This window comes from Euphorbia lathyris, chromosome 10 (assembly GCF_963576675.1).
Source record: "Euphorbia lathyris chromosome 10, ddEupLath1.1, whole genome shotgun sequence".
In the NCBI taxonomy this organism is placed as follows: domain Eukaryota; kingdom Viridiplantae; phylum Streptophyta; class Magnoliopsida; order Malpighiales; family Euphorbiaceae; genus Euphorbia; species Euphorbia lathyris.
In genome coordinates this window covers 11,846,095-11,855,212 of record NC_088919.1, presented here as the reverse complement: position 1 = coordinate 11,855,212, position 9,118 = coordinate 11,846,095, and the positions used below count along the sequence as shown (strand labels likewise).

The window sequence follows — 9,118 nt, the reverse complement described above, 5'->3', positions numbered from 1 at the left end:
GAAATTCTTTTTTTAGGATGAATTGATATGAAATTGGTGCAAAATAATGAATAAAAATATATGTGTTTTATAATAATATCTGAAATTGACCTAAATTAACAACGTTAGGGGTAAAATTGCTCTTGGCTACAAACGTTAGGGGCAAAATTGCACCATTTTAGACGTTAGGGGTAAAATTACTCCTGACCCAAAACGTTAGGGTATTTTTGCACCTTAACCCTATCTCTTTACTTCACGAACGCAGTTTCTCCATCTCTCCCACCTCTCTAATTGATTAGCGTGGTAAACCATCTCCTTACTCCAATCGAGTCAAGTCAACCTCTACTGTCTTACTCCAATTGAATCAAACAATAATTGGTAAGCACCCTTCCCTCTTTACTTTCATCTGCTCTAATTATTGGAACATTTGGTTCTGCTCTGTGGTTTCTGTTGCAATGGGAGGCGTTAAAATATTGAATTTGTGACTGGTTAGCGTTTTCTACTGTTAATTGACAATAGAACTTGAATTAGCTTACCTTAATAGTTAAATATATGTAGATAGGTACGATCGAAAGGTCCTTTTCTTGATAACAATGGTAGAACTTCTATATGAGTTATATGTTTAAATTCCTGCCTCTTTTTCTTTAGCAATATCATTCTTATTGAATTTTTATCTTTTTTACTACTTATTTCTATGTAAATGTGATTTTTCTGCAGGACTAAAATTGCATCGGGAGCATTTTGGGTTTGGGAACCTGAAGCAGCAACATAATAGTGCAGCAGTCTTATATAAGTAAGCCACCAAAACCACTTCAGTCTCCCCTCTAGATGTAGCACCTTTATCCCCAACCTTACAGGCGAGTTACTTTTACATCATTTCTCCTTCACGTGTGATACTTCATCTTATTTTCTTGAAACCTTAGTAGTATCAGATTTATGCTACAATATGCTTATTCTTTTGTCCCTATTAGAATAATTTTCTTACTTCAGGGAACAAAATGCATTTTTCTACCCTAATACAGATTCGCTCTTTTACCTGCTAGGTTATCTGATAATAAAAGTTTGCATATCTGTTATAATTTTGTATTCAATATTATTGTTAAGTACTCTATTGATATAGAATATATTGTTGACAAAGTGATTGCATTTATACGATGCTATGCAGATCACTACTATTTAAACAACTTACTTTTTGACAGATAATTGAATATTGGTAGTCCAACTGATTTCAACCCTTCGTATGGTTCAAACATCAGTTTCTTGTCTCATGCAAGTTTGTTGTTCATAATGGTTGACACAATACTGAGTTACATGCTATTTCTATCTATGTATTGCGAACCATACGTTTTTTGGACTTCAGATTCTATTTACTAGGAAAATTCAACAATCTGATCTTACTTTATACTGGCTATCAAATGCAAAAATCTGTCATAGCTTGAGTTAAGTTCCTTTACTTCTATTTAGTAAAATTTGTCATTTCTCATTAGGATGCAAAAATCTGAAATGCTTTGCTGCACTACTAGAAATCTGTGATCCATAGATGTTAAACACCTTGTCATTTTTCTGTCAGTACTATGACCCTCATTGGTGGCTAAGGTGTTTGTCGTGTTTGTTAGGTTGGTGGCTATGGCAGAGCAGTCCATGCAAGGCGAGTTTGAGAACCTTGTGTGAATGCTGCATTTTGGGTTTATAAAATAGGCTGGTTCCAGTTTAGGGCTTATTGTCACTTCCACCATTGATAAGAAAGCTCTAAATGATTTTGGCCTCTTCCTTCCCAATCTGTTAATATTTTTGGTAACATCTCCTCTTCTCTTGTCTTATGCCATAACATATAATGTGGCCCTTGACAATTTTTCTTAATCTCATTTATTCTCTTGTACTTGATAAAATCTATATATTTCAGTGTTCATATTGTTCTCTTTTTGCAACATTGAACCTTATGATCTTGAAATTTGGTGGACAATTAATAGGAAGACCATTTATGAGTGGGACAATTTATGGACTTGATGTTGTGCATGCGAGAATTTCAAGCATTCACTCGATATGATGCTATGCAGATCACTAATAGTACAATTTTGAAGGGAGATATGATCTGGTGAGATTAATAAAGTTAGAACAGAAAGCAAGCCTTTATGCTCATCTTTGAGTTGGACCTTATATTTGTGTAGAATAGAATTTTGGGCACTAACCATTTACTCTTTCTCTAGATCTACAATGACTCTGTTTTCCCCTTTTGAAATTTGGTTAATCTTATGGATGCTAAATTTATTCCTATTTGGAGAGGATTTCCAGTTTGGTCAAAATATGTCCGAGGCATCTGATTTCGAACACACAATGAGCCTTTCAAGGTTTTCTTTTTCTTCATTCGCTGCTTTTATAAGATTAATTAGAAATTATATGAGCCTTTCAAGGTTTTCTTTTTCTTCCTTCATTGCACTTATAAGATCAATTAGAAATTAGTTGAAATTCTTGGGGTTTTCACTCTATAGCATAATTCTAAGAAGAGCTTAACATGTTGTTGCAGAGGGAAATGCAAAGGTTCACTGAAAAATTGTTAATTTGATGAACAGTGAGCATCTGTTTTAGTTCCAAGGAGGCCCTTTTATACTCTCTCAGGTATATATCTGTTTGAATCATATTTTCTGCTTGTTATGTTGCTATTTTGTTAGATGAAATGTCTTAATGAGCTGAAAAGTTAGTAATGTATTAACATGGGATAAGGTACTAAAATAGGTCTATGATTTTTAGAAAAGTATCAATTTAGGCTCCACGTACAAAATAGCACCAATATAGGCTTAACGTTTAAAAAGGTATCAATTTAGGCCTCGAGAACGGATTGGACACATCATTCCTATTACTCCGATGAGTTCTGATTTCTCCTCCACGCACAATTGACAGAACTTAACGGAGTAATATCAATGACGTGTCTCGTTCTGTTATCGAGGCCTAAATTGATACCATTTTTTAAACGTTAAGCCTATATTGATGCTATTTTGTACGTGGAGCCTAAATTGATACTTCCCCAAAAACCATAGGCCTATTTTAGTACCTTATCCCTATTAACATCAATGGATTTTGTTTCTTTTCTTTGTCTAGTATCTCAATTTCTTCGTTGTGAAATGCAGATCAATGCCACATATTAGTTGAAAGTCTTAGTGAGTTACTCATCTTCTTTAACCATTATTTGATGCTAGCTTTGGTTTACTTTTTATATTTACTTTTTCTTTATTTTATTTACTGTTAGACTTCATTCTCTTAACAGGTGCCATATGTTGATGCATAAGTTGCTTCTGCCCATATATTTCTTGCCCTGGTTACTCTTGGTTCTGATCAAAATTTGGATGTAAAGTATGCCAGAATATGTGCATTTGGAGTTGTTGGGCAACAATTTAAATGGCATGGTATAAGTATGTTTACCCTTAAGCTGCATTTACAATTTTGAAGGAGCAGTTTATATGCTTAACTTATCAAATCGTGGTATTTCAGATTTTTGATAAAATTCATGTTCAAATGGAAGCTTTGCTTGAAGATAGACTTAGAGACTATATAACTAAGCTTGACAGAATCAATTTCTGGATCGTGTTAAATATTATTTTCTATTGAGATAGTGGGGAAAAAGTTGTTTATTATGTACCCTTATTAAGTCAAATCTCATAGAGATGTTATTCAATAAAACTGTTGTAACATTCATTTGAGACGCTTATTTATGAAAATGTTGTTATATCAATGATATTTCAGCTGCAAAATATCATTGAATTTGAGACGCAATGAATTTTTACGTGGTTAAAAGTAGATGTTTTTTCAATTAAATGTTGTCAATTTGGATCCATAAAAAAAATGTTGTCAATTTGGAGACACTTTTAAATTAAAGTCGTGGTATTAAAGACATTATTAATATTTTCTGAAGCGAAATAACGTCATAACAAATATCATGTGTCGTTTATTTTGTGACGCTTTATTAAAACGTAGTGGGAGTTTCTAAAATTGAAAATCAATAATATTTAAAAAATATGACGCTAAAAATGTAAGCGTTGGAAACATGACGACATTTGTATGAGGTATGTCGTCGGATTGAATTTACCTACACAATGTCTTTTGCGTCGTTAAATTTAACGACACGCGATTTAGTGACGCTTTGAAAAGCGTGGGTAAACATTTAGAGACACCGGAAAGCGTCGTTAAACCTTAAATTTTAGCGTCGTAATAGACCATTTTTTTGTAGTGAACATTTTAAGGCGTATGCAACACATCTTTCGCATGCAGCTTACTTTTTTTTTTTGCAACCGAGTGATTAATTGATTACGTTTTACTGAAGTTTAGACGATTAACTGAACATTTTATGCAAGTTGAAGGAGCTATCGGAAAACTTTAAAAGTTTCTGAGGGCAATCAAGCTTTTTGGACAAGTTCAGAGGACAAATGTTATATTAAACCTTAAATCTAATTCTTATAATGCTTTGAATCTCCATTCCCAGATTCTAATATGTCTGGATCTAATGATAAATTTGGTTAACATGTTTTTTTAGAATAAAAAAAACATTGATTATTGCTGTGTTATTGGGATATGGTTAGTGGTAACTAAATATATTTTGGTTACAACGAAATTAAAGATAAAGTTTTCTTTTTTCTTTAATTTCATTTTATATTTTACAAAAATTATAATTAAGTCTCTGAATTTTACATGTTTTAAGGATCAAGTGTTTGATCACTTATTTTTTCACATTGAACCCTTGATTATGGATTCTATCGCTATTTAACTTTTTCGTCGAGTTTAGGTGGCATACATTGTTAGGGTGTTTCGGTCTTTTGACGTGGACAATTAAAAATAAGAGTTTATTTACTATAATAGATAGAGAGTAAAAAGTAAAAAGAAATTACTAAAATCAATTTTCAGTAGTTCTTCCAAGCTCGATCTTCTCCTCTCCCATTTTGCGATTTTCAGCATTAGAATCGCCAAATCAATCTTCTCCTTTCCCAAACTCGATGAAAAAGTTAAATTAGGACTGGATCCATAAAAAAAATTAAAGATCAAAGAAAAATAATTGATTATGGGTTTAATCTTTAAAACATATAATTTTCAGGGACTTAATTATGTTTTTTCCTTTATATTTTATTAAGTTTTTATTATTACGTATAGTATCATTTAAATCTCCATTGACCTCTCGTGTAGCATTTGAGATTAGGGATAAAGTTGCTCTTAATTATCAATAAAATCACTCAATTTTTAGTGTTATTTCAATTAGGTGACTCCGACGATTTCAGTAATTAAAAGAATCTAAATGAGGACATGAGTGACACATCAGCATAGTCAACTCAGATATCTGGTCGAAACGATACATAACATCCATTTATGCGCCACCTGGAAGCCACATGTCAGTTATTTTCATAAAAAGAAAAAAAAAACAAAATTTAGTTTTTTTCATAAAAATTACATGTGGCATTTCAGTTAATCATCTGAGCTAACTCATGCTCATAGGTCAGTCATGGCATCATTCTACTGCACTTTAACAACTGAAATTGTCGGAGTAACCTAATTGAGACAAACTCAAAGTTATGTGATATTATTGAGACAAATTAAAATTGAGTGACCATTTTAAGACAACCATGTAAGTTCAGTGACCAACAGTACATTTAACCCCATGTATATATATTAGTTTTTTTTAACCTTGTTGATTTCATAATTAATTAAACCAGAGCCTTATTTAGAGGGGGCTTGTTATTGCCACGTGTTTATAGCATATATTTTTTTTTATTCAGATATTCAGTCCAATATATAATTTTAAATCTTGGTTCTTTTTAACTGTAATGTTGTTTTTTCACATTAAGGAACTTGGGAAATCTTCTCTTGGTCATAGTTCTGAGGACCTATAACGAGTCTGGTAGCCTTTTCGGTAGTGATCACGAAGTTTGCAAAGCCATCAGACTCTCCTATGCATTGTTCTCAATGACGGTAATGCTGCAATTTTGAAGCAAAATAACTCATTTCAATATATATTTTTTAGGTGATATCGTGTTAATTACATTAGCTTATGGTCTATCAGCTATCGGAAATAGAAATTTAATCCTTTAATTCTTTAATAGGAAAGAGAGCTCGTTCTAGGAAGAGCCCGTCTAGGAGCTTCTATTAGGAAGCTTTCAATCCAAAAAAATTATATATAATTTAAAATTTATTTAAATTAAAAGAGAATACCTTCTTCGATGTCGTCTAGCGGTTAGGATATCTGGCTTTCATCCAGGAGACCCGGGTTTGATTCCCGACATCGGAAATATTTTTTTTTAAATAGAATAATTATTGAAATATAAATTGTTAAAAATCATCCCTATTATTTTAGCACATTTGAGCTTCAATCATTTATTTTTTTATCATATGAAATCTCTACTTATCAAATTAGTGAAATACGAATATATAATTCAATTTAAAAATTTGTTTATTTTATTTATTTTCCAGTTCAAAATAAGGTTTTTACGTTTTTTTAGATAAACTAAAAAAAACTATTTTTGTAAGGTTTAAAATACAAGTTTGTAATGTGAATAAAGTAACATTCAATTAACCAAATTTTATGTTGGAAAAATTTGGAAAAATTACAGAAAAAAATAAAATAAGATAGTTTTAGATGCATCAATTTGTATTATCATATTATATATACAATATAATTAAATGTAGATATTTTAAGATAAAAAGTATAATTAAACCACTGAACTTTGGCTGTTTTAAGAATCAAACTCCTAATCATTTATTTTTTCCATATTGAGCCCTTGATCAGTGATTCTATTATGGATTAGGCTCTTATTTAACTTTTTCATCGAGTTTAGAGTGCATACATCGTTAGGGCGATTCGGTTTGTTGATATGGACAAATACAAATAAGAATTCTTTAACTATGAGAGGTAAAAATTAAAAACTAAAACGAAATTATAGAAATTAATTTTCAGTATATTCTTCCAAACTTGATTTTCTCATCTCCCATTTTGTGATTTTCACATTAGAATTGCCAAATTGATCTTCTCATCTCCTAAATTTGATAGAAAAAGTTAAATAAGGTCAAATCCATAACAAAATCAACGATCAATCGCTTAATATGGAAAAATAATTGATCAAAGACTTGATCCTTAAAAACATGTAAAGTTCATTGGCTTAGTTATACTTTTTTTTTTCATATTTTAATAATCACATATCAAATGTTAAACGAGTTAGCTTCCTAAACTATTGAAAAAGTATAAATAAAATCATCATAGTTTCATCGATTTGCAAATAGAGCAATGTAGTTTTATTTTAATTTTTTTTATAAAAGAGGACACATGTTTTATACAGTTAGAAAAAATAAGAAATTTGACTAATGGTATTAGTCTTCGATGATATAGCACATTGACTTTAATAAAATGAAACGCTGATTTATTGACTTTGATGACGTGACATGTTGACTTATTGACTTTCTTCACGTGACACAATTAAATGCTAACTTTTGATGGTATGACATGTTGAATAGACATGTGATATTAGTCAAATTCATATTTTGCAAATATGCACGTGCTCTCTTTTGCAAAAATAAAAATAAAAACACACATTCATCTATTGTCAAATTAATGAAATCGCATTAAAAGTTGAATTATTAACTTATGTTAACATGTTACGATATCATGAATCATTTTCGAGTAAAGTGTCACGAATTCTCCATCCTGTTTAGGATGCGCTCTTACCTCCCTCGTGCTTAGCGCGGTTAGTTCATAATAAAAAATAATATGTTGTTTTCAAATTATTATCCTCTTTTCAAGGTGAGGAAAAGGGAAGAGGACATAAAGTTGCATAAAATGTCCATTTAGCTCCCTTGCAAAAAATGTAATCAATTAATCAGTTAGTGATAAAAAAAAGTAAGTTAAATAAGATGTATTCACGCGTCTTAAAAAAATTAAAACGACTAAAGTTGGGGTATGCGATTCTAATAGAGAAGACAAGTTTTACAGTTGAGCAAGTAAGAACTTCTTTTTTAATCTATTCTGTAAATTATGTAATAACATTTTAAGGCATATGCAGCACATCTTCCACATGCAGTTTACTTTTTTTTTTTTTGCAACCAAGTGATTAATTGATTACATTTTTACAGAAATTCATGGGACTAACTGAATATTTTATGCAAGTTGATGGGACTATCAGAATACTTTGGATATTTAAGAGGTCAATCAAGCTCTTTGGATAAGTTCTGCTTTAAGCCTTAAATCTAATTCTTATGATGTTTTTAATGTTCATTCTCGGATTCTAATACGTCTAGAACTAACGGTAAATTTGATTATCCATACTAAGAAAAACATGCACTATCGTGTGTTATTGAGGAATATTGATTAGTGGTAACTAAATATACTTTGGTGACAACGAAAGTTTAATTTCATTTTATATTTAGCAGAAAAATATAATTAAACTGCTGAACTTTACGTGTTTTAAAAAAACATTTTAAGCCTTGGTCAGTTATTTTTTCATATTGAACTTTTAATTATTGATTCTGTTATGTATTTGGTCCTTATTTAACTTTTCCGTTAAGTTTGGGTGGCACGCATTGTTAGGGCGATTTGGTCTATTGACGTGGATAAATAAAAAATAAGAGTTTATTGACTAGGATAGATAGAGAGTAAAAAGTAAAAAAATTTACAGAAATCAATTTTCAGTAGTTCTTCCAAGCTCGATCTTCTTCTCTCCCATTATAACGAGTTTAGTAACCCTTTCGGTAGTGATCGTGAAGCTTGCAAGGCCATCAGACTCTCCTATGCATCGTTCTCCATGGCGGTAATTAACTTATGATCTTTTAGCTATCGGAAATAGAAATTTAATCCTTTAATTCTTAACGGGAAAGAGAGTTTGTTCTAGGAAGAGCCCGTCTAGGAGCTTCTATTAGGAGGCTTTCAATCCAAAAAAATGGTGTTGTTAAACCTAGCCCCAAATTCCCACCCCAACACCATGAAAGGACGAAAATACCCTTTCATGGGTTATGGGGGTTAAAAAGCTATTTTTTTCCTTTCTGTCACGCGGGCGTGTGGCTATCACGCCTCACCGCATGGTCGGGCGTGACAGCCACACGCCTCACCGCATGGTCGGGCGTGACAGCCACACGCCTCACCGTGTGGTCGGGCGTGATAGACACACGCCCGACC

General features: G+C 31.7%; 1 long non-coding RNA gene across 4 annotated transcripts; it reads left to right on the top strand.

Moving 5' to 3' along the window:
• Positions 1 to 268: 268 nt before the first annotated feature.
• LOC136209426 (uncharacterized) lies at positions 269 to 3,709 on the top strand. Of its 4 annotated transcripts, none has more exons than XR_010677530.1 (9): positions 269 to 357; positions 697 to 836; positions 1,596 to 1,773; positions 1,950 to 2,074; positions 2,187 to 2,327; positions 2,504 to 2,595; positions 3,105 to 3,134; positions 3,242 to 3,380; positions 3,466 to 3,709. It is a non-coding gene; the product is annotated as an uncharacterized lncRNA (long non-coding RNA). The 4 variants fall into 4 exon arrangements; XR_010677531.1 differs by having other exon boundaries at positions 3,242 to 3,386; XR_010677532.1 differs by having other exon boundaries at positions 697 to 772; positions 3,242 to 3,709.
• Positions 3,710 to 9,118: the final 5,409 nt, after the last annotated feature.